This window comes from Macaca mulatta, chromosome 8 (genome assembly GCF_049350105.2).
Source record: "Macaca mulatta isolate MMU2019108-1 chromosome 8, T2T-MMU8v2.0, whole genome shotgun sequence".
In the NCBI taxonomy this organism is placed as follows: Eukaryota; Metazoa; Chordata; class Mammalia; order Primates; family Cercopithecidae; genus Macaca; species Macaca mulatta.
The window spans coordinates 72,899,444-72,925,543 of NC_133413.1; the positions used below are offsets into that span (position 1 = coordinate 72,899,444).

Genomic DNA, 26,100 nt, shown 5'->3' on the forward strand with positions numbered 1-26,100 from the left:
TTTGTAAGTTGGAAAAACTGACTAAACATTGAGTCAACTCTTGATTCAATGTAAGATTATGGATAGGCACGCTGGATTGCATAATCTATAATGCATAATTTCTATTTTACATGGAAATAACAAGTAAGGTTTTTATGTAGCAGATTTATCAATGCAATTATGATTTTCTTAACAGGCATTGTGATGATAATGTTTTTGAGATTTCATCCGTCAGCCAAGCATGCCCCTCTTTCCACTTTCTCAGTTGATACAAATGCAACTTATTTGTCAAAGCTTATCTTAAAATTCCATTTTTTAACGAAGTCTTCCTTGGTGCTCCAGGTAAAATCCCTTATATTCCTATAATCTCATAGCACTTCACTTTTTCCTCTGTTATAAAACATTTGATACACTCTTAAATAATTTTAGGTTATTAACACATATTTCTCACCACTAGATTGTAAGCAACTTGAGGGTAGGGACCATAGTATTAGTGACCTTTGCAAACTCTGCAAGTTGTTAGAGCTCATATTAGGAGCTAAAACATATTTGCTGAATTTCTGATAATGCATAACATTTGCAATCCATACAGGGTTTTGACATAAACATTTCTTTGGACTTTTAAAACTATCCTGTGAGGTAGATACTCATTTCATTTGTTTGCAGGTGAGGAAGTTGATATTCACAGAGTTAAACAATTTATCCATAATCAGTAGTTTTTGGATGGTAGAAATATTGGGGTGATGGTAAGCATTTAACAACTGAATTGTAACCAAAACAAAACATATGTATATATTACATTGTAATATCATACAAGATAATCTTCTTTATGTAAAAGATGTGGAACTCTCAGCTGACAAATGATTAGCAGTAGTAAAATATGTAATAGTCTTTAGTGTGAATTCCTTACAGCCATTTAATTTTGGCAGAATCTTTTTGCTGAGTTTGACAAACGCTTGGTTTTATAGATCTGACATGAATGCTGGTGAATATTTTTGTTTGCTTTAAGAAGAGGAAAGTGAAAATTGGAAGAAAATATTAGAACTTTACTTCATCAATTACATGAATAGATTCTTGGCTGAACTGGATAATAGTTTTTAAATACTTAAAAATTATTTCCTCAGTTTCTTTCATGCTATTGACAATGTAATGTCTATAGACATGACACACTTTTAGGTTTAATATGCATTACTTAAAATATTTCTCCATTATTTAAAAAGCCTAGACAATCAACAAAACAGTAAGCAACCACTGATTTGTGGGGTTTGCCAAATTCTTTGGTGTAGATACTTCCATCTTGACCAATTTCAAGTTTACCTTTATATAGCCTTTCCATCATATACATAAGATAGGCGTAACCTCAAAAGCATTGGTAAAGTAAAACACAGCAAAATAATTTGGAAGGAATAACTATTAACTATTCAGTATCTTGGCTTTTAGTAGGATTTCTTTACATTTAAGTTTGCATAATTTATTTTTTAATAATGGCTGTATTTAACAACTAGCTCACAAAATTCCTAAAAATCTAACAAAACCAATTCTAACTCCGAGTCCATATAAGCCTGCTTCAGCATATCATAGGGTAGAGATCCCTGTTTCCCAAATCTGGTACACTTTCTACTGAAACCAATTGTCTTTTTTTTGCCCTTTTATGTTTTTTTCTGCTTCCACCAGCTATCAGACAATGGAGGTTATGAGGCAGTGAACTAACGAGGGTGTTAAAAGAGGATGGCATTGGGAGAACACATCTGCTGAAGACAATCTACATGCTCATGACTAAGGCTTGACTGGGAGGTCATCAAATAGATGGTACATTAGCTCCTCCTAAAAGTTAAAGAAACATATAAAAAGCTTTTCATTATCTTATTCCCATTTCCTCTGAACTACTGTCCGGAGTGGGAAAATAAAAACTCAAATTGGGAAATTTACTTGGAGCAAACATATCCTTTTCAAGCTAGTATCTGTGGATGAGCTTTGGTTTGCAAAATCTCAGTCATTGTCTACTTTCCTCACTCCACTGCTCTGGCTGTCTTTCATCATTAGTTTTTCTCCAGGCTTCTGCCCTCAAGGTGTTTGCTCCATGGTTTTATGTTTGTAATCTTCCTGATTTTCCTAGATGAAATTAAAGAGAAAGTGAAAAGTATGAATACAGGCCCATCAAAAACTATGTGAAATAATTTTTTTTTTAAAGAAGTGATTTGTTACTGTGTCACTAATTCATCTAGTCATCCAAGAGCCTTTAAGTACATTTTTTTTTGGAAGGATACTTTCAGTTTTGCTTGTTTTATAATACTGTATATACTTATTAGATAGGTGTAATCTATACATAAAAAGAAACACTTGATCATATGCTTTTAGCACATTCTTTTCAGGTACCACTTTTAAATAAACCTTAATTGCATGATTTCAAAGTCTGACATGCCACATCTCATTTCAGAGCCATTTTCTGAGAGTAGCCTTAGTGAAGCACTGAACTAATTTCGGCAGGCATTATTCCCACAGAGCTTTAGACATCTTTCCGACCTCACAGAGGTCAGACTCTGGCATGTTCAACGCAACTTTGGCATGTTCAGCACAACTTTGTCTCAGGATGTTATTATTACCCATGGACATTCATTGCACCTTTTGTCACTTCAAGGTGAAAGTCTTACTATTAGACCTATGAATCAGGGAAATAGAACTCAAAACTTTCACTGGACATATCTGTGGTACCAGAAAACCCTACAAAATTTAGGGAAAATAGGCAGCTTTTAACTCATAGATGAATATTTTTTATTGTAGAGAACATCTGACTGGGTACAGTGGCTTATGCCTATAATCCTAGCACTTTGGGAAGCCAAGGTTGGAGGATTGCTTGAGTCCAGGAGTTCCAGATCAGTCAGGGCAACATAGCGAAACCTTATCTCTACAAAAAATTTTAAAAAATTTTAGCCAGACGTGGTGGCTTGTGCCTCTAGTCCCAGCTACTTGGGAAGCTGAGGTGGGAGGATCGCTTGAGCTCAGGAGATCGAGACTGCAGTGAACTATGATGCCACCATTGCACTCCAACATGGGAGACAGAGTGACACTCTATAAAAATAAATAAATAAATAAATAGAGAACATTCTCTTAAATTAAAGAAAACCAGCATTTTTTTCTCACAGTGGAAACGAAGTTTAGTTAAGTTTCTTTCTATACCACATTCAAACCACCTGTGAGTAAAGCACCTATGACACTAGAGTGCCGAGATAAATGTGTTAAGAGGGGTCCGTAGGGGGTTGGTGTAGCTGTGGTAACATGTTTTTAACTAAGTGCTATGAAAGATGCAGCTCACCTGTCATAGATATTGGACAGCGAATGCCGAAATATATTTCTTGTACTATGTATTTATACTGATACTTTGGCTTTGACATGGTTTTAATTTTAATAGTTCTTTTCTTCTCCTCTGTAATATAATTCTTAATCATTTTGTTTCCATTCTCTTTCTTTATTTCAACATTGTGGTTCATGTTATGAAACTTAGAAAAGATAAAGGTTAGTGAAATTCAAATTTTGTCTACTAATGAGACTTGAGTTATACTGTGACTGGTATTGAAACCATTCTGCATTAGCCAATACTGAAGGGTTACATCATGAGTAACACAATGAACTGTGGTGCTTGGGTATTGTGTGTGTGTGTGTGTGTGTGTAAGTGCAGCAGATGTGTTTGGATACATAAGGGTTCTGTTTTAGATACTTTAAGATTCTGAGACTTGAGGCCAAAGCTGTCAGGTATACGAGTGTGGAACCCAGAGGGCAAGCCTGGACTGCATATTTAGAATTAAGAATCATGAACAATATTGATATTTAAAAAGCCTTGGATGAGATCACCTTGGGAGAGAGAGTAGATAGTTGAGACTAGAACCAAAAATGGGACTTAATACAAGGTGAGTAGAGAACAAGGAGCCAGCAAAAGATACGGAAGAAGAGGTTGGAAAGAATCAACTTACTTTAAAAATAGGGCTGACATTTCAAGAGAAAAGTAAAACAAAACACAAAAAGCATAGAGCTGCAATCATCGGTAATAAAAAGGACATACACCAATAAATGATTATGATCAAATTGTATCTTTTGATTTTTTTTTTCTGAGAGGTTAAGAGCAAAACAATCATTTTAATAAAAATACATGAATTGTCATACTTTTGTATTCTGTCCTAGGAAGCCAGGTCTGTAGAAGCAAAGTCAACATAAGAAATGATTTCCATGGCATGTAAATCATGCTATAGCAAGAGAGTCATTTTATTTAATGAGAATTAATTAACAAATAATTTTATTCAATGTTTAGTAAAGTACTAAGCAGTCATTTAAATTAGCGTTAACATTAATACAGTTAACATAGATTAGTTGTAATGAATGACATAGACCTTTCAGTTAGCAGAGCATTTTGTTTTTATGAATAATTGAGTAAATAAGAGAATACTCTGACAGTAAAGGGCTGAGAAGAGTGTTATGGGAAGAATTTTGTCCTCTAAAAAGATACACTAAAGTCCTAATTCCCCATACCTCAGAATGTGATTTTATTTGGAAATGTGGTTTTTATAGAAGTTATTAAGCTAAAATGAAGTCATTAATTCCTTATGACTGATGGCATTAAAACCAGGAAATTTGACGCAAAGACAGAAAAGCACAGAGGAAAGACACTGGGATGACACAAGAGAGATAAAAATCACTCATTAAAAATAAAAATAAAAATCAGAAGGGAAAACACGCAATTGGGATGCTTTGGGGAAAAGATGACAGACAAGGTGTTACTGAGCTAGAGAGACAGTAGACCTTCCCTTTCTTCCAAGGTGCCACGTGAAGACTGAGGATTGGAGTGAGCCAGGGATTGCGGGCAAACCCATGGAAGCCAGGGAGAGGCAAGGAGGGAGTCCCTTACAGGCTTCAGAGGGAGTGGGCCCTGCTGGCACCTGGATTTTGGATTTCTAGCCTCGAGAACTGTGAGATAAGTTGCTCCTCTTGTTTTAAGCCACTTGGTTGTGATACAAGGAAACCCTAGGAACTTAATACAGAGAGAGAGCTCGTCTGGATTATGTTTTAAGGTAGAACAAACCTAAGTTTAATTAAAACCACTTAAATGGTGAAAGAAATGCTTATGCTCAATGTGCATATGGATTTGGGCTTATGGGTGGCAGAAGGTTGAGACGATGTCATGGCAGGAAAAATCAGAGTCAAAGGGTTAAGTTCTTAGGCCAGCAGAGGCAACAGGCTGGGCCTGAGGACCCCTAAACAGTGCTGCCCTCGTGGGCGTCTTTGGATCAGCAGTATCAGAATCATCTGGGAGAGCTTCTCAACAATAGTGGCTCAAGCTCACCAGGATCTACTGGATAGAAATATTCTGGAGAAGGGCTCGAGAGTCTCAAATTATTGAAAGTTCCTTGCATGATTCTGAGGTAGATCAAGGCTTGGGAACGTTTATTCAAATGAAGAGTTCCCTGGCTCAGAAGAACTTGAAGAGAAAAGACTGGATACTTCTTAAGGCTATTAGGGGCAAACCCAATTTCTGAAGGTCAGTTGAGAGCAGAGTTAGCTGAGTTGCCACTCTGAATGTCCTTAGCTTTTTAAGATTTTAGGATGGATACTGGGTATGGTGCCTCATGCCTATAATCCAGCACTGTGGGAGGCTGAGGTGGGAGGATCACTTGAGGCCAGGAGTTTGGGACCTGCCTGGGCAACAAAGTGAGACCTGTCTCTACAAAAAAAAAAAAAAAAAAAAAAAAAATTAAAAAAAAAAATAACCAAACAGTAAGACGAATACCTGTAGCCCTGCCTCCTTGGAGACTGAGGTGGGAGGATTGCTTGAGCTCAGGAGGTCAAGGTTGCAGTGAGCTATGATCGTGCCACTGCATTCCAGCCGAGGTGACAGAAAAAGACTCTGTCTCCAAATAAATAAACAAACAAACAAATAAGTAAATAAATAAATAGAGTTTTAGAAGAGTTGCTTCTCTTATGGAAGCTTAATGTCTATGATAGCAGGGAATCATCCTAACAGACTCTTCGAGGTCTGTGGTCTGTATCAGAGGGAGTGTCGTGTTTCCTATCCTGAATAGGTCAGTCACTGAGACTGCCTGTCCTCTGCACATGTAGCATCTGGTGTATCTGCAATAGGCTCTCTGCTCTTTTAGGTCGTAGGCTGGGTTGGGTTCACAGCCTGGTCTGGAGAGGGAGCCCAGATAAAAGCCCCAGGAGGAAGTGGGCGAGGTGCCTCCTCACAGCCCCTTTTGACATTGCATCTATTTCTTTAGCCTAGACAGGAAAGATCACTTTGCTTTGATAAAAGTGCCTCAGGGCTCATACTGCATGGTTTCAAGGTTTACTTGAAGTAAATAGTTTCAACATTTCTTCTAGAGGACACACTAAAAATGGTTGTAGACCATATTTGTGAGGCTGAGGAATGTTCCTGTTTCTGCTTTGCAAACCAAATTTCTTATTTTTATTTTTAATTGGCAAATAATAATAATATATACTTATGAGGTAATTTGATGTTTTGATATATGCATAAATTGTGGAATAATTAAAACAAGCTAATTAACACATTAATCACCTCACATATCATTTTCTTTGTGGCAAGACATTTGAAATTTACTCCCTTGGCAATTTTGAAATATATAATACAGTATTATTAACTATAGTCACCATGTTGTGTAATAGATTTCAAACTAGAGTCCTTATGTTTGTAACCCTGATCAGCATTGGTTTGAATATGTCCTTCTAATAAGTATTCATAAGAAAGTTCTGCAGTTCTCATGACTTAAGCCTCCCTGACATATAACTATGAAATTTATAACATCCATCAGACCTTTTCTCTCTTAAGCTTCAGTTACTTATTTCACCTTTTATTTTATTAACTAATACTTCATATTCTTTAGGTTGAAACCTAATTTGTTTTTAATTCTTTAGGTTGAAACCTCCTTTCCCAGATTCTCCCTTCAGCTTGCTTGCCCTGACAAGAGATGTAATGAATTCACTCTCTACAATGCCTGATTAATCTTCCTTAAGTGGAAACTTCAATCTGTCACTCCTCTTCAAAAAAAATCATGTCTCTGTAAGCTGCCATTTAATACCTTACCAATATAGAATTATTTCCTACTTCTCCAGGTCTGCATCCTCAGTTCCATAGGGACAAATTTCTATTTCATGAAAAACACATATTCATACTCTTGAACATATGTGGTTCAGGCTTCGTGAAGCAAATTTCAAGGTTGTAAAACTAAGAAAATGGAGATGAACAAAATTCACTGAAATAGAAAGAAGTATTTATTTATAATGTGGTTTTTATTCTTTATAAAATAATGAATTGCTTCTGTTTTTGTCAAATTATATTCTCCATTTTAATCAAATCATTTTCATTCTGGTTACTTACATGTAGATTTTTGTTTTGCGTAGTCTTTTTTTTTCCCTTAGGAGGATAATCTTTATCAAAAGATTCTGGGAAATAAATCATTTTCTATCCCCAGAACATCAATAGTCTTTGCTTTTAAAACATAAACTACTTATTTTATTTTATTTTTTTACCTTTCTCTCACAAATTGTGCCTGTGATGTCGCAATGTATGTTTTCGATCTTTTGATCAGATTGACTGGGCGTGGTGTCTCATACCTGTAATCCCCAAATTTTGAGAGGCTGAGGTGGGAGGATCCCCTGAACCCAGGAGTTCCAGACCAGCTCTGGAAGGACAGGGAGACCCCACCTCTCCAAAATGAAAACAAAAATAAAACATAGATGGTTGTGGCTGTCTGTGCCTGTAGTCCCAGCTACTTGGAGGCTGAGGTGGGAGGAGAATCAGTTGAGCCCAGGAGTACGAGGCTGCAGTGAGCCTTAAATGGTGCCACTGCACTATAGTCTTGGGGACAGGGTGAGACACTGTTTCAAATAAATAAATAAATAAGGTTTACAAGCACTTAATACAAATAACTCATTAAAAATAAAAATAAAAATCAGAATGGAAAACACAAAATTGAGATGCTTTGGGAAAAAGATGACAGACAAGATGTTATTGAGCTAGAGAGACATAGACCTTCCCTTTTTCCCAAGGTCCCAGCGTCTGAATGAAATCAAAATAGGGTGAGGAAGAAAACTGGAGCAAACAGCAGATCGGCAACATTGAAGAATTCAGGAGACAAGTAGAGTGTATTTGGCCCAAGGCCTTAATATTAGTTTGTGCACCGTGTACACTGCACGAAGATGTTCCTGTGCTACACAGAAATTTGGCACTTGCTGCACTTGCACGAAGGGTATAGTGGGCATAGTGCTGGAGTATTGGTGCCTTTTGGCTTCACATGTTGAGAGTTGGATGATTGATAACATTGTGCAGATGATATGGAATGAGAGAATAAATATGTTACTTATTTTAAAAATAAAGCTGGTGAATGTGAAAGTTAAGATTTACAGGATTTTGGACAACAATGAGAAGTTAAAAAGAAAACCACAAATTATTCTTTATTGCTTATTTTGATTTTCTTATAATACTTTCTATGTTACACTTTAACATTAATTCTGAAAAAGAGGAGAGATTTTCCAAACAATTAGTGGATGCTTTGAGGTCAATTTTAGGAAGACTATTTGGCAAATACTTGATAAGGTTATATTTAGTATAGCTTCTTTCTTAGGTGCATCAAAAATTCATGCTTTTAATCCCCATTAACACTAATTTGTGATAATGTGTGTGAACATGCATCTACAGCAGAATATAACACTAGACGAAAATACTTCATCAGTGATTAGTATTCAAAATGCCAATTAAATGGTAGTACATGCAAATGACGTATAGCACAAACTATCTAATTTACATTTTTAATTTGATATGTTTTGTAAAGATATTGAAATAAAATGGAAGGTAGGCTATGAATGCCCTGTAATGGAACATTCTTACCTTAGGTCTTGATAGAGTATAAGAGAATAGATATTGTAAGATAAGCATAGTAATAAACGAACAACAAAAATCATCAGGTGAAGGCATTGACTTAACTTGGAGAATGTGAAACACTTGAACTAGTAGGTTGCTGTTCTGTTTGACACTGGTAAGAGCATCTGCAGTTCATTGAATTGGAGGAGAAACTTTTATCCATTGGTAAAGGGAGATGAAGGTGAAGGTGGGTGGGCGACAGGAGTTGGAGTACTGACAAGGGCTCTAATTGCAAGAATTAGATAGCTTATTTTTAAAGGAAGCAAGGAGAAGATCTTGGCAGTGTTAATGATATTATTCATTTTTTAGATTTTTTTCTTTCATTTTTTGCATAGAGTAGCATTCTTTAGAATGCTTCGTTCCTTTATTAACAAGAAGTATTGAAACAGGATTTTAGTGATCAGTTTCTCGTAAGGGATATGAGCTCAACAGGGGTGACGATAAGTCATAAATATATTTCTCAAAGTTTCTATTCCAGTAATGAGAGGCACAGTAATACTTTGGTATTGATTAATATCTAGTATAATAAGAGTTTGCATGTGGGAAGCCATAGGCTACAGATGTTGATTGGTTAAATTGGTTAATTAAAGTACAAACAGGAGTGCTCTACACTGAAGTTATGTTTCCTGTGCTGGTAGCTAGCTGTAAATGATCATAATTAAGACAATGGGAGCTATAAATGATTGTTAATGATAATTATTTATCAAATTTGTATTTAAAATATAAATTCTTGATGAAGTTCTTTCAAATTATAGTTTATGAAAAGTAACATTTCTTAACTTCAAGAGGTCCTCAAGAAATCATCTAGAGCCATTGTTAGCTCCAAAGCAGTTATGTGTGTGATGCTTCAATACTAAAGTCTCTCTTGTTGAATCTTAAATGTCTCTGAGAATATAAAACTTGCTTTGATTTCTATTGTCTTCTATTCATTTGCTTTATATCTGGATGGTGAACAGTAGATGGAGACGGTCATGGGCCGGAGCTGACTCGTAACAACTGGGGACAGCTTCCTGATAGGTTTCCAGGAATCATGTGAGCCAGTTGTTAAATATAGCTTTATTAAAAATTAACTATATAAACTTATAATTAAATTATATTAAAAACAAAAGTATATATATTTAAAAGTCGACACTTTCTAATGATTTTATTGCAGTATACTGTTATCTCTGCTCTGGGGGTTATTTTACATCTACATTGTACGAATTTTACATACAGTTTGTATGGTGGAAATTCCGTATAACAGAGGACTATCTATTGAGTATCTCTTCCCAATTGTACATCCAGTGACATCATATTGGTAGCTAAAAATTTTTTATGAAGTGTTTATAGCATAGAAATATCCTCCTTAAGCTCCCAAGGCCAGTTGTTAAATTATTTACTAGCATATCACCAGGTAGGGGCTTTCTTCATCAGGCCAGTTTTTTTTCCCTGTACCAAATTGGAACTGATTCATAAGCTTTCAGTGTAACTAATTAATGCATGTATAGAAAGTATATTTTATAACCTAAGTGTTTTATTTATTGCTTTGAATACACCTGTAAAATTGTTTAAACATAAAATAGAAATTTTTATTTTCAAAAAATTATAATATTAAATCCTTTGGCCTTAATAATAGCTTTTGGATCTCCCTAAAGTGTTCATACACTTTGCATGGTAACTGATTTGTTGGTAACTGATTTGTGGCTAAATGATTCAGAACTGATAATGGGTTATAGGTTGTACTTCTAGGTGAGTGACTAGAATCTAGAATCTCTCGCTATGAGGGAAAGTTATTTTTGCTTAATGAGTGCTGATTAGTTCCCATGAGGTAAAGGTGGACTTACTCCAATACCCAGTTCTTCCACCTGTTGGCATTATTGGTCCTAATTAGCTTCTTCCACAAGGATGTCAAATAATCAACGGTGAAATGATTGAAATACCTTTTGACACCCACATCTGGTTCTTCCAGACTGGGATAATCTGCATTTTCCATTGACCCCACATTGAAATACTAAATATTCTATCTTGAAGAAGGCTTCAAGAAGGTGATTTATGTGGCAGCACACCAAAACTTATTTAGCTCGTAAAATGTCTCTTCTAAATTTTAAAAAGCAATCATTGTTACAATGTGAAACAAAATACTCTTGTACCTCAAATTCCATTGTACCATTCTTATTTTCATGAGGCAGATATTAATATATTCTCATTTACAGATGAGAAAACTGAAATGTGGGAAAATTAAGGAGTATGTTGAAATTATATGTTATGCTATTGCTTAAAGCATGAGAAATGTAGAAATGCAGATAACCAAACTGTGTGTGTGTGATCTTAGATTAGATCTTCGATTGTAGTATTGTGACTGCATTAAAAAAGAGTCACTCTTCTGGACTTAGGTCAAATCTGTTGTGAAGAGTAATTATTTAAGCAAGCAATTTCTGTACATGAAATGTGATTTTTACAATGTAATCCAGATGACTTGAGTAGTAAGAAGAGACAATAACCCAGGGACACAGCTTTTTCTTTTGTTTTGTTTTGGCATTTCTGTTGGTAGAGGGTAGCTTTCCCTCATTATTGACATCTGTTTTAGGAATCCCTCAGGAGGAATCCCAACTTATCCCGAAACAAAAGAATGAAATGCAAGCTTTCTGCAGACCAAGTATTTTGCAATTTTTGCATGCTCTATTTTCTTCAGCTGATGAACCACTTCTGACAAAGCTTTCTCACTGTCCGGATATAATCTGCTAATACCACTGGGATCTACACTCACAAGTATCCTCTTCCTCCATAAAAGTTTAAGCCACTAATTCTTTTTGATGTCTGTTGGGAAACTCTTCCTTTTCCTTGTAGTATTGTGATTGCCAAAGATTTGAATGTGGCAACCAGACCACTGACAGAGCGTCTTGAATGCAGGGCCAATTAGAGGGAAGCACTAGATGAAGCCACTGAACCATTAGGAGGCTTGCAAAGATCCCCTAACACTCTTTTCATCTACAAGAGAGCTGTGGTTGGAAATACACAGATGGAGTTGTCCTTAGGGATGTGCTCTTCACGCATGTGGTTCTGTTGAAGCATTTTGCAAGTAGAAGACAACGTTTTGTAATATTTCACAGACCGTACATCATACAGAGGCACATTGGTCATCTATTATTAATATGTTTGTTTGGCCCAACCAAAAGGGTCTTTCTACACACTTTTTAACTCCTTCCCTACTAATGATACATTTATTGTAGGGCAGAGGTTTTGATTAAAGATATAAGTAATATGATTTTTTAGCTCAGTTTTTCTTTCAACACAACACAAAGTAAAACATATTAATTTTCCTTATTGATGAAAAACTGGTTTGGCATTTGCAAAACTCTGCATGAATTCTAATTCCAAATGCTTGATTTTTGTCCCACTATATTTAGGAAATAATATTGTTTTCACATTTAGAGGACCACATCAAGGCTAAAAAGATAATATCATTTAAACATATTTTAACATGTTTAAACTATGTATTTTTATATTTTTAGTTATCAGAAAATTTAATTTGTTTCCAAAATGCTGGTTAATTTTCATTCCACCAAATAAAGGTTTAAAATGCTCTTAGGAGAATGGTAGTCAAAACTCTTATAAAAATAGAAATGTACTTCTTTAGTCAATATGTAGTTTGCTTTGTATTAATTAAAGAGGTAATCTGAAATGTACATCTGGATTAAGTGCCAACTGTAATGTCTATGTACTTTTCATGGCCCAAAATGAAAGGAAAAACACTGGAGAACTGTTATCCCACAGGCATCAGAATTACACTGATGGGCCATCAGCTGCTTTGCAGCCATGCTTTTCTCCAAGATGCTCCAGTGATACTGCAGGCTGACCTCATGAATGGATGGGTGAAGAATCACAACTAGATGACAGGACTAGCATTCTAGGAGCAATATTTAATGTGACATAACTTAATCCAAGTTGGTATATAATTATGATAGTAGTCAAAAATCAGATGACATTAGAAATAGATGTAACTGAAAAGACAGTGTAGTAAACCATTGCAAACTTAATAATCTTCATCTGTAGACCTAAGGAATAAAATCATTGAATATTTTTGGACTTATTTTCCATTCAAGTATAGAGGAAATGGTGCTTTGGGCAGGACTACGTTACATATTTATATATGAACGTCGATACATGCAATGATGCCAATTTACAAGAAAGTCCTGAGTATGAAGATCTAAACAGTAATAAACTACAGACAAAAAAATCAGAAACACAATGTTTTCTTAAGCAGTAAATATTGGAATGCCTAAATATAGGCTAATTGCTAAATATATGTAGCAATCCACTGAACATTGGTCAGATACATTTAAACAAAGGAATATGATAGTTTCATATTTCTCATAGTGAAGTATTTTCAAAACTATACAGTCAAACTTAAAGAGAAAGCTAATTTGGAAATGGTTCACAAGGAAAAATGAGGAAATTCATATTGCTTAGCCTAATGGTGGATTATTCGCCTCCTAAGGAGCTGTCTCAGAATGTTGAAAGGAATATATTCCCTGCTGGCCACCTGCTTCTGCCCTGTTTTCTCCATCCCTGGTGTCATTGTCCCACTTGGCATGTTCTGACCCACCCTAATTCCTGAGCCAATATTGGCGAAGTCAAGATAGTATGTATATTATCTTCAGCTCTGCAGTTGGTATCCATTAAAACATTAATTAAATACTTAAACTTCTCTGTTTTAGAAGTGGGAAGAATAACAAGGTAACAATATTGTAAGATGGCTGACTAGAGAAACTTGGGCACCTTCCTTGTTACTCCTTCCCCACTTGGTTCTCAAGCTTCCTTAGTGGTTCCCAAGGCTTGGTACCTGCTAACTAGTGATTCTACGCTATGTTATTGGTCTAGGCCTATGTAATAAAATGCAGTTGGAGTTTACCTGGCACCGAAGTTAGTTACAGCTGCTGCTTGTGTTCTGTGTCAAGCTCTTACTACTGAGAAAGATACAGGCACAGAGGCTTCTATTCCAATTTTTATGATACAGCATCCTCACCCTGCAGACCCCAGCTGCAGCTTGATGTGTCCAGCTGTCCATTGTGATGGTAAAATTACAACATCACAGTGCATGTGCCACTGCTCCTGGGACTGTAGCTTGGCTGTGTCACACCATGAATCTTTCTCACTAGCCGCATGTTTTGTGAGTTCGACACTCTTGTGGAGACTCTTGGAGGTCACCTGGAGCAATGTTTTATGATCTGGCCTTCTTCCATCCATATGGCTGAGAAAAGAGCTAGGTAATATTTCCAACATGGCCGCTTTCTTGACCTAAGAAAAGAGTGATATCAGAAGCATACAGCTTATGGCAGCACGTCATGGATAAAACAAGTACAAAAAAGGTGCCATTACAGAAAAGAAGTTTTACATTAATTTTAAGTCAGTGTATAAGTGATCTATTCTTAACTGTCTACTGCCCAAATCATTATTTAAAATTGCTACCTGGGGCTTGAAAGTACATACATCCTTCTTTCTACTACTTCTTTGCTTTTCTCTTCACAGTAAAGCCATGAAAGTGACTATTCTATAATTAATCTCTTCTACAAACTGCCAGACATAATCAAATTCTGTAAACACTTTTGTCTGTGTTTACACAGACATGTTGTAACGCTTATGGAAGAATATTTGGGAAATTATTTCTGTGAAGATCTGTAGAATAGATTGGGGATACTTTTGTCCAAAAAGGTAGAGACAGCCATTATCGGAGTCAAAGAAATAAACTGAGCAGCTTTCAGTAAACATCTATAGACGTGTAATTGGTACATGGCATTGGCAAAACAAACATTTTTAATATTTATACATTTTAACAAAAATTTAAAATAAGGTAATTTTATTTAAATATGAAAGTAAATCTATTTTATATTTTATTTGTGTCTTCAAGCCTATTCCCTTCTTTATTCACACTTAAATTTTTAACACTCTGAAGTAGAGTCGCTGGAAAGCTCTGCATGGTGAAATCTTTTTGGCTGCATTTTTATAGTACACATTTTTATACAAAGATGTGGCATTAACACTGTAATCAGGTGACTTCAGATTTTTGGACGCAAGAAAATTTAAAATAATTCAAAACTTTTAACCTTTGTGTATGGTGTTTTTGCAGTTGAGTTTGAGATTTTTAAGTACCTGAAAGTTAGTGGCCTCAAGATGGTATGATTCCTGCACTTATCATATAACACCACAGTGCCAGTGAACAGTACCTTGGGGATCTATTTTTCAGAATATTCCACGGCCCACAAAATTGATTTAAATTGAGTTCTCCTTTGCTTTAAAGGAATTTGGTCTCTTCACCCCCCTTCTCTCCTTCCTGTCTCCCTCCGTTCACTCTTCTCTCTCCTATCCTTGGGTCCTAGAAAGTCTCCTCTTGGACTCCTCAGAGTGAAGAAGTAAGGGAACACCGAGCAAGGAGCCCTGGACCCCTCCCCTGGCCTTACTCCATAGGAAATGAAGGCTCAGAGGATTTTGAGTGAAAGAATTAAGATTCTATGTTTTGTAAACACTGGAGTCTAAATAAGACTTCATTTGGGAAAGGAGTTGTACATACTACTGAAAAGAATCATAAAACCACTACTTTAGAGTGTGACGTGAAATAGTTCCAGATTTATGTAACCTTGGTAGGAATTATCATGCTAAAATAAATTAAGATTTCTCTCTTCATATGCTGCCTTCTTATTAAATGATGTCAAACCCCTTTTAGTAATATACACATATGAAAGAAAAATAATTATTTTAAATAGATATCAAAGTTTCAGACATATTCAAGGGAAACATTGCATGAGTTAGTTTTACTTACTATGTGATTTAAAGGAAATCTTGAGAAATTATAACGTATGTCTCATGTAATAGTTGTAGTTGGCTCCATCTGAGGCAGGAGGCGGGACTCGACTCTGGAGGCGGGGCTCAGACACCAAACAAGGTTGAGGACTAGCTAAAACAGGGAAGAGAGAGAAGCGCCTGTCCCTAAGACAAGCCCACCAGTGTGCCAGGTCAGTTTACTGCTGCCATGGCAACACCTAGAAGTTGCTGCCCCTTTCCCTGGCAGTAACCCGACAACTCAAAGGTTACCACCCCTTTTGTAGAAATGTCTCCACAATCCACCCTTTAATTTGTATATAATTAAAAGCAGATATAAATATGGCTGCAAACTGCCTTTGAGCTGCTCCTCTGGGCACACTGCCTATGGGGTAACCCTGCTCTGCAAGGAGCAGGACCTCTGCTGCTGCTGTGCATTGCCACTTCAGTAAATGTTGCTAAGACCCTGACTTGCCCTTGAATTATTCCCTGGGTGAACCCAAAACCTCCCAGGCTAAGCCCCAATTATGGGGCACATCTGCCCTGCATCACATCCATCATTGCTGTAGTACAGTAATTATATTTCAAACATGTTTGCATGATATCATATTATTTTCAAAAGCGTAATAACTCTGGTTTCTGAGTTATTACAAAACATAAATATAATTATCTTATTGTGTTCCACAATGAAAATTTTGGAGCATGTAGATATGATTCAGAATTGAAGCAATAGAACAAATCATTCAATTTGATTTTCCTGCAAAACATTTTTCCTTACACAGAAAACTTGCCAGTTTGTTTCCTTTTTAACAAATTACTAAATCAGTGAACCATGGTAAAATTTCAGTGTTTTTAGGTTAAATATCCGCAGTTTCTTATGTTTCCCTTAATTATTTGTTATGATTCTCTTGGCAGATAACATGTGACGTTAACACATTTAATATTATAAAATGGTTGTCTTCTCTACACTATTATTTCATGCTAATGTTCCACATTACTTTACTTTTTAGTTAACCTTTTACTATTCATATATATTTTTCTTCTATTTGAAGAATGGAAAGGGTCCTGCCTTACTTGCTTTTGTATTCCCCACAGTGCTTGTGTCCTGATATACACCTAACAGTTGTTCAGTAGGTATTCATTGACTTTTTGATAAATGGGTTATTATGTTTCCTACACTATCAGGCTAATTTTGGTCATAGGAAGCAGATAATTCAGGAAAAAATTGTTTAAACTGGTGCTACTGAAAATGTGTCCCATAGATTGTTGGTCAGAATACAAACTTTATTTCTGATCTGCAAGTAGCCAAGTAATTAAGAGTATGCATTTAGAAACATTTATAGCAATTTTAATGTATTATGATATCCAATGGCTGGTCATTTATCCTAGGAATTTGTTTTTGTTGTATTTCACAATAGTTTTTGTCCTCAAGTGATTGAAAATGTAAAAAAAATATAATTTCTTAACCACAGGGTGTTTAAGAAGCACAGATTTAGACAATGGGTATTTATTAATAACAAATCTCACATAGTAAGAAATCAAGGAAGAAATAGTTACTGGGTTGGGGTTCAACAATGTTTAATAGTGGTAGGGCTCCAAGTTGATGTTTCTTGGGTTCCCTTGGTCTTCCAGCTTAGCTACAATATTCCATCAGCAGTTACAAGCCTCATGCTTTCACATGAAAATACTCAACTGGAGAAGGAAAAGGACAGATGCAGAACAGCCTCTTCTCTCTCACAGCTCTCTTTTTGTCTGGAGAGAAAGACTGTCCATACCTAGAAGACTGTTCATACTTCTTTCCATATCTAATTGACCAGAACTGCATCCCTGTCTTCCCCTGGATCAACCCCTGTAAAATGGTCCTGGCTTAGTCCGGTGTGATCTATCCTCTGGGTGGGACACCTAGCTGCATGACCAGAGTCAGGGATCTCTCAGCAAGAAGGACTGGAGAATGGCTGTTCTGCAAATTTCTCCAAAGACCTAAATTTATCAGAAATTGACATCACCACTGACAATGTTTCAATAAGTGGGAAGGTATAATAATAATAGCTCATGTTTATGCAATGGCTGTTATGTTAGGTATTCTGCATAACTCTTCATATTTTGTAAAACTTCCCTCCACACAGTCAGTATTATCCCTCTTTTATAGATAGGAAAAAGGAGACATCAATAAGTTAAGTATTTTACCCACGGTCACATCGCTGGGAGGTAAGTAGGGCTGAGATTCCAACCCAACACCGTGAATGTCTACACCCAGGTTCTCCCTACTGCTACAAAGGCTATTTTTGTATGGTGCTGGTTGGGTAGCCTGTACATGCATAATACCACAAATCTGGGAAGGCCTGACCAGGGATATTGGCTTGAGAAAATGCCTCTCTAAATAGGCAACATAAACTCTCTTAACATTTCTAAGTATAGTTATTGCATTTCCGGTACGTGGGACTTTTTCCTTTAGCTCACTAAAATGTTACCCTCTCTGTTGCTGTCTGAAATACATCTTCCTGTACAACATCTGTCCCTGTCATTGCTGCTCCAGGTGTCACAGGACTCTGCTGTTGTCTTGAGTTTGGATGTAATATGCAGGAGATGTATTCTTTGTAATTCTGGAATCCAGAAGAACATTGCTCAATAAAACCCCTGTGCATGGTTTATAAGTATTGCTTGCAACTTTACTAATACTTTATGGCCATGCTATATATCAATAGCACTGTGGCTTAGCTAGGCTTTCCTGGGCTATCAAAAACCATTTTTAACCCCAGAGAGTGCCAAATAACCAACTTTCAAACAATTCTTTGCAGCACAGCTCTTTGATAAGCTGAAAATTGCCCAGTTTATGCAATTCTTTCTTCTTCTTATAGTTCCTCATATTCCAATTCCCTAGAAAATTGCTTTTGAGAAAGAGTAGACAATATATCTCTGAAGTAGTCCATTATTTTTTTATTCCACTGCTGAGCTAGGTATACAATCCTATTTATCTTTGACCATGTTCCTTTCTGCAGGTGCAAGTCTATTCTAGCTAATACATGGCGCATAGCAAATTTTAAAAGGCTATGAAAATAAGCTTGGGGACACTCAACTTCAGTACTCAAATACGTAGATTTTATTATCACATTTCTGAAAATGTATTACCTATTAAACTATGTGGATCCACCTTAAGGTAAGTTTTTCCTTTCACAGTCCTATATTGTTAATTATACTCAATTGTGAGTTACTTTAGGTCAGCAACTGTGACTTGTGTGGCATTTGGTAATGCTCATTAATGTTGCTGACACTGTCTTTGGATGGAAAACCTCAGCATGTATACAATGCATCATTTCACCAGATTCACTGTTTTATAAGAAGCCATAAAAACAAAATGTGGGGTTTAATAAGTCTGTCTATCATCTAAAAATTTCCATGTACTTTCCTTTAAGGAAAAAAAAGTAATTTATGTTAAAGTACGAACAATGAAAACAATTTAATTTATCTTTCTTTAGCTAATGCGGAGGTCCTTATTATTATTTTTTTGATTTTTCCATTGTTTTATAACTCAGACTGCAGAGTTTTTATCTGTTTGTTTTGAGAGAGGGTCTCACTCTGTCACCACTGGAGTGCAGTGGTATGATCACAGCTCACTGCAGCCTTGAACTCCTGGGCTGAAGTGATCCTCCCCCCTCAGTCTCCTGAGTAGCTGGTACCAAAGGCATGTGTGACCACACCCAACAAAGTTTTAAAATTTTCTTATAGAGATGGGGTCTTGCCATGTTGTCCAGGCTGGTCATGAACTCCTTGGCTCAAGCAATCATCCTTCCTTGGCCTCCCAAAGTGCTGGGATTACAGTCATGAGCCCTTGGGCCCATCCCATATCACAGGCTTTGTACTTTCAGATCATATGCAATGTGTTTCTTTAAATTAAATTTTAAATTATAAATTTAAAAATTATAGTTGTATTTATTTATGAAGTAAAAAGTTATAATTTATGAGAATTATGTGGAATAATTAAATTAAATGAATTAATACATATCACCTCAAATATTTATTTTGTGATGAAAACATTTAAAATTTACTCTCAGCAATGTTAAATGTATAATACATTATTATTTACTATGTTCACCACGTTGTGCAATATATCTCAAAGAAAAAAACCTTATCCTGCCTTTCTAATTGGCTATATATCCTTTGACAATCATCCCCCCATTACGCCTGCCAATCTCCGACCTATGGTAGCCAGCATTTTACTCTGTGATTCTTTGAGTTCAATTATTGTAGATTCCACATGTAAGTGAGAACATGTGGCATTTGCGTTTCTGTGCCTAGCTCATTTCACTTACCATAATGCCTTCCAGTGAAAACCAAGAGAAATATTGAAGGGTTGGCTCAACTGAAGTTTAGCATGCCTTGTGAAATAATTTTTTCTTCCTGTTCATTTGAAAACTTGTGAAAATATTAAAAATTGGTACTAAAAACATAACTAATATTTTTAAATGTCACTCATAAGAACATACATATTCATCACATTTCTCAGTATAAACCACGAAGCATAAGAAAAACATCCGAAAAACATTTTAACATCTTTACAGGCTGCTTTAGTTTTAGTTAGAAGTAATATAGAGAGTCAAAGACTCAAATTATAAATCTAAGTTGCTCTGCATTCTGCCAAGATTGGAACGCTGCATGGACGAAATTTACTGTGACCCAAACTTTCAACAGAATAGTTCATGACAACAGGATAGGACCACAAATGAGGATTTTTATTCCAATAAATTCTTTGACTTATCTGTTCTTACTGTTGTCTTTAAGCCAAGATTTGTAGTGGGCCCCCAAATTGGGAATTTTAGAACAGGAAGTTTTACATGGAACTGACTCCAGCTGGGAATTGAGAACTGTTTGGTGTTTTGTCTGGGAGGAAGTATCAAGGTGTACCTAAGAGCTGAGGTATATCTGAAATGGTAGTATCAGGAAGTTTGCAGCGTAGTGTGAAATGAAATGAAAATTTCAATTGTACTGTATCCCAACCAATAATGTAATGTCTTCCTTACATAATGGGCATCATGCTAGAGTTTCACACAGTAAAGAGTACCAACAATAAATAGGCCCATGTTAGCTGTTTTAATTTTTTCAGCATATGAAGGGTTCCACTGGTGTGATAGCATGAGAGAGGATTTAGGATTTTTTTTCCCTTTTTAAAAAAATTTTATTTTAGAGATCATCTACCACAGTCACTTTTGTCAGAGAAGAGAGAATTGATTTCAGCTCTAGTGATTCTTCAAATAACATTCTAGAATGCTGAAATATTCTGGTTCCTCAGCTTTATTATCCACAACACTTAGGGAAAGTCCACAGAAATGTATGACCTGGAGCTGCTTGCCTCCATGCTGCAGTGAGGGGCAGGATTGTTGGGTGGAAGCGTTGCGCTATTTAGGTAGCTCAGCCGAACAGTTCACAGAGATGTGGCTATTACAGAGGCAGTAATGTTAACCTATAGGAAATGTCTGCCCTCCAGCCAGCCTCAGATAAAACAATAGAATCACAGATTCTACCGGAAAAAGTGCTCAATTGTTTGTTGTACAAATGGATTGTTGTACAAATGAAAAAATGAGGGAATAAGTGGATAGAATTTTGGAATGAAAATGTGGTTCCTTGATTCAAGTTATTCAATAATTTTCCTCTGGAATTCGTACAGCAGATCCTCCCAATTTACTTTTTAACCCAGGGCAGCATTGTGCCTTTCTACTCACCTAGGGCATTTAAGCCTGTGTGGAGACACGCAGGTTATCAGAGTGATGGGAGTATTGGGGATATGAGTGTTGTGGTTACTTAGTTCTGAAAGCACTGAGATGCTAATGTCCCTAATGAACAGGAAATCCTGTGCAACGAGGAATTCTTGCCTACAATAATAAATAATATCCCCAATGAGAAGCAGTAAGTCTCCCTCTGGGTTCTCCGACAGGAAGGTTAAAGACAAAAGTCCTCATTTCTCAAGTAATTGGCTACTTTGGTGGACATTTAACATTCAAAAAAGACTTCCTTATACTTTGCCAGAACATTTCAAATTGAACTCAGTACCAGCTTTGTCCTTCAAAGAACAGAGACCTGCCAGCTTCTGCTAAGGTTATTCCTAGAACTCATTTACCCATGTTGCCTATCTGGTTACTTTCTTGAGGGTGCTATCCAGGTTGTCTCTGTCTCTGTCAAGGTGGGGCATTCAAAACTCCATCCAATCCTCTAACTATGGCCTGCCAAGTGCTATAAATAACATATACAGCCTTAGCGGTCATAACTACTATTTTTTTTCCATTAATGCAAACTAAGATGGCATTATTTTTTTGTTGTTGTTAGCTTATTATCAACTAAAACTTAAGATCTTCACATAAACTGTTGTCAGTCTGAGTATACATCATTCAGAGCTAGGGATTAGCAAGCTTTCTTGGTTAAAGGCCAGATAGCAAATACTTTAGAAACCAAGGGTCATTCAGTCTCCATCACAACTACTGAATTCCACCGCTGTAGCATGTAGCCACGGACAACACAGAAATCACTGGGGTGGTTGTGTTTCAATTAAACTTTATTTGTAGAAACAGATGGTAGGATATATTTGACTCTTGGGCCATAGTTTGCTGATCCTTGTTCTATACTTAAAGAAATATTAGATTAAAACAGAAATTTAGTGCTTTTTAATTATGTCTGTTCATATTATTTTGTTGATTTCAGCCAATCATTCCAACCAGCTGAAAACCTCTTGAATTCTAATTGTGGGAGTTCTGTTATTTAATTTTTAAAAAGTATACTCCTTTTTAACTTTGTATCACCTAACACATGACTTCTATGCTTTTATCTATTAATAGTTCTTCTCCATTCCAAAACAAAAACAATACCTGAGTAGAAAAAAAGCCTTAAAAAGACCTTATACCATATACTAGATTTTTTAGTTTAAGATGGTCAGTGATATAATTGATAAACCTGTTTTGGTTACTGTAATGATAAAACTACAACATTCTTCTATCATGTAGCAGACAGTTTTTTCTGTTCTTTATAAGAAGTACTGGTGCTTGTCTGCATTTCCTTCCTGAAATCAAGATGCATGTCAAATTATTTATATATTACCATAATGTGAGTCTTTAAATTATTTTGATATTGAAATGGAGATAATATATTGAATAGTATTGACTCTTCTAAATTTGATGCTTACCATTCATTTTCTTCTTGGAATATCCCATGATTTTTTAGGTGCTTAAGAAATAAACTTATCGAGGCTGTAACAGCTGTGTAGAAACTCAGAGTATCTTTTTTTGGTTTAATAATACACAAAAGGTTGGAAATGTACAAAAAATATTAAATCTTGAAAAGCATGGTAAGTTATTGCATCAGTCTACTATGTCGGTTCTGATTTTGACTTTTTTCTTTTTTCTTTTTCTTCTTTTTTTTTTTGGAGACAAGAGTCCCCCTCTGTCACCCAGGCTGGAGTGCAGTGGCACGATCTCAGTTCATTGCAACCTCCGCCTCCTGGGCTCAAGTGATTCTCTTGCCTCAGCCTCCTTAGTAACTGGGATTACAGGCCTATGTCACCACACCCAGCTAATTTTTGTGTTTTTAGTATAGATGGAATTTCGCCATATTGGCTAGTCTGGTGTTGAACTCCTTACCTCAAGTGATCCGCCTGCCTTGGCCTCCCAAATTGCTGGGATTACAGGCATGAGCCACCACGTCTGGCCTGATTTTGACTTTTTTCATTAGCAATGGAGGAGAAATATTTCAGAGTAGTGTCAGGGCACTCCATTGCTTGATGACAGCACAGAATATAAGAAAAGAAATCTAGATATAGATCAATTATTTTGCTGCTGATGATCTCAAGCTCTATCCTAATAAGCAGTTGTGAAAATGAGAGATGACGTGCTATTAAGTACACACGTGCTTCATATGGATTTTGAGTGTACCTACATATTCGGTTTTGTTTGTTAAAATCACTTAAAAATTAGGTTGGCAAATTTCCCAATTTATTAATTTATCCATTTTTTTCAAGATAGAAAAAAGTAATGTTCAAGAGAGTATTATGAAAAGTTGAATGTAAAGGCCAGGAATTTATAATTACTAGCAGTCATGCTTTGCTAAATTAATGAGAAGATAATTGTCAATACTTTTATAGTTTTGTTTAAGTCAAACATTGTGTTAAAATAATTATTTGGACTCTTTTTAGAATACAACTACAATTTCTCTGCTTTATTTTCAATGGTGAATAAAATGTATGTTTTCATTATTTTCCTATATTTAATTTTTCCTAGAACTCCATACTTTTACCATATAAGGTTCTAACCTTTTGACCTTTGACTTCTGCAATTTTTTGGCATTACAGTTTTAATAAATTGTTAATAATAGTTCAATTTTATTGATCACTGAGTTTCAAATTTAATAATGATGCATATGGTAAGCCTTTTTCAGAAAATGTTTAAAAACTATTTGTGAAAGTCCAGGATAAATACTAACAGAAATTAATAAAAATTTGTTATTGCTGAACAAGTATATTTCAGCTACATTTTTAATGAATCTGTCAAAAGAGTTATTGGGTAGGAAATTATATAAGTAGGATACCTTTTTTCCTAGGGTAGTTTTTGGAATCTGCATGATTACTGTTTCCTAATTGAACAGAAAGGAATTTGTATTTTTAAGCATCTGGCTTTTTTCATAATTAAACTTAGACCTAGGTAGAATTGTGGGGATATGTAGGGGTGTAGGTGGACGGGATTTATCAATGGCTGTTAATGACTGTCTCCCACTCCTAATACCTCTGAACTGTCCAGTGTTGCAACCCCTCCTTCTGTGGGCTTTGGTGGTGACTGACGTCTCATGTGTAAGAAAGGTGAGTCATTATCCTTTATACGACATAGTTTGTGTGGTTGAAAATTTATCATCTTCTCCAAAACTTTCTAATATATAGTCACCTCTAAAGTTAAGTAATTCACTTAAGCTAAGCTATTTTTTCCAGTTAGAAATCCTAGAAAGGGAGATTTAAAATTTATCTTGTGGAAAAGGTTAAGGTAAGTTCAGATGGACTTTGGATATGACCTTGAATAAAGTTCACTTTATTTACGTTTAAAATCCACTTTTAATTTTCTGAGGACTTCTGCTTCTGGCAAGGATGAAGTCGGTGGTTTTGAATCTACTCTTTTGAGGGTAATGGCTATACCACTGGATAAAATAGATGATGCAGTGGTTTTCAGGCACTGCACAACAAGTAATGTGGGACTATGATCTTGAGATGAATGAGACTTTACCTTTAAGGTGCTTTTCCAATGTAGAGCAAGGACCTGGAACCTAGCCAGAGTACAGCAGTCTTGCTTACATGACAAGGCAGGTATTGGAGATCAGCACAGAAACATGCAGAGCAAGTAAGAGAAAGCTACATAGAGAGGAACAAGGTGTTGATGTGGTACTGTCTCAAGACATTGCCTATGGCCTGGGCTGCCACACTTGCCTGGATTGAGACTCTGTGAAGCCTCTCCTAGAAAAGCTGCTGCAGGATGGAGAGCTGAAGAGACTCAGGTCATATAGAGTGAAGAGGCCTACTCGAGAAGCCCTAAGGCAATTAGTACCATAAGGGTCATGCCAAGGAGTAAGTCATCATACCCTAGAGTAAGGGTCACATGCTAGAACTAAGGAATGAAGCAAAGTAGACCCACTGTATAAAGCATAAAGCCATGCATGATAGGACCCAGAGATTCTGCTGTTAGTTTAACTGGCTGCTGGAATAAATGCCAATGTCCTTGAAAGGAAAACAGCATAATCCAGACTCCACATCATCCATGATGTCTAGAATAAAATAAAAAATTGTTAGATATTCACAGAACCAAGCAAAAAAGTGATTAGTAATTTAGAGGAAATTTAGTCAATAGAAACAGACCTCAAGATGATCAAGCTTTTGGAATTAACAGAAAAAAACTGTCTTATAAATATGTTGAGAGGTTTAAAAGAAGACACAGAAATGATGAATGGAGATGGCAACTCAGTAGAGGAAATCAAATAAAAGAACTAGACAGAAATTCTTCCATTAAAATGTACAACGATAGAAATGAAAATGTCTTCTAATGGGCTGTAATAGGTATACCATGCCAATCACAAGCATCAGAAAGCTGGTGTGCTTTATGAATATGAGACAGAAAGGAAATCAAAAATGGTATTTTTACAAATGGGAAATATTTTAATAATGATAAAAGTTCAATTCATTAGAAATTCCCCAAAATCCTAACATGCATTTGACTATTAACAGAATTTCCAAGTATATTAAGCAAAACCAACAGGACTAGAGGGAAAATAGATTCACAATTACAGTTTTTAACAACTCCCAGATATCCATGGGAAAATTAGACAAAAAGCAAATCAGTAAGGATCCAAAAGATTTAAACCACACTGTGAATCAAATTGACATAACT

At 36.0% G+C, this 26,100-nt stretch overlaps 1 protein-coding gene across 4 annotated transcripts in view; it reads left to right on the forward strand.

Annotated features, from left to right (window-relative positions):
- NKAIN3 (sodium/potassium transporting ATPase interacting 3) overlaps positions 1-26,100 on the forward strand; it is a 731,409-nt gene that overhangs the window by 1,974 nt on the left and 703,335 nt on the right. The gene's annotated exons all lie outside the window — the stretch shown is intronic.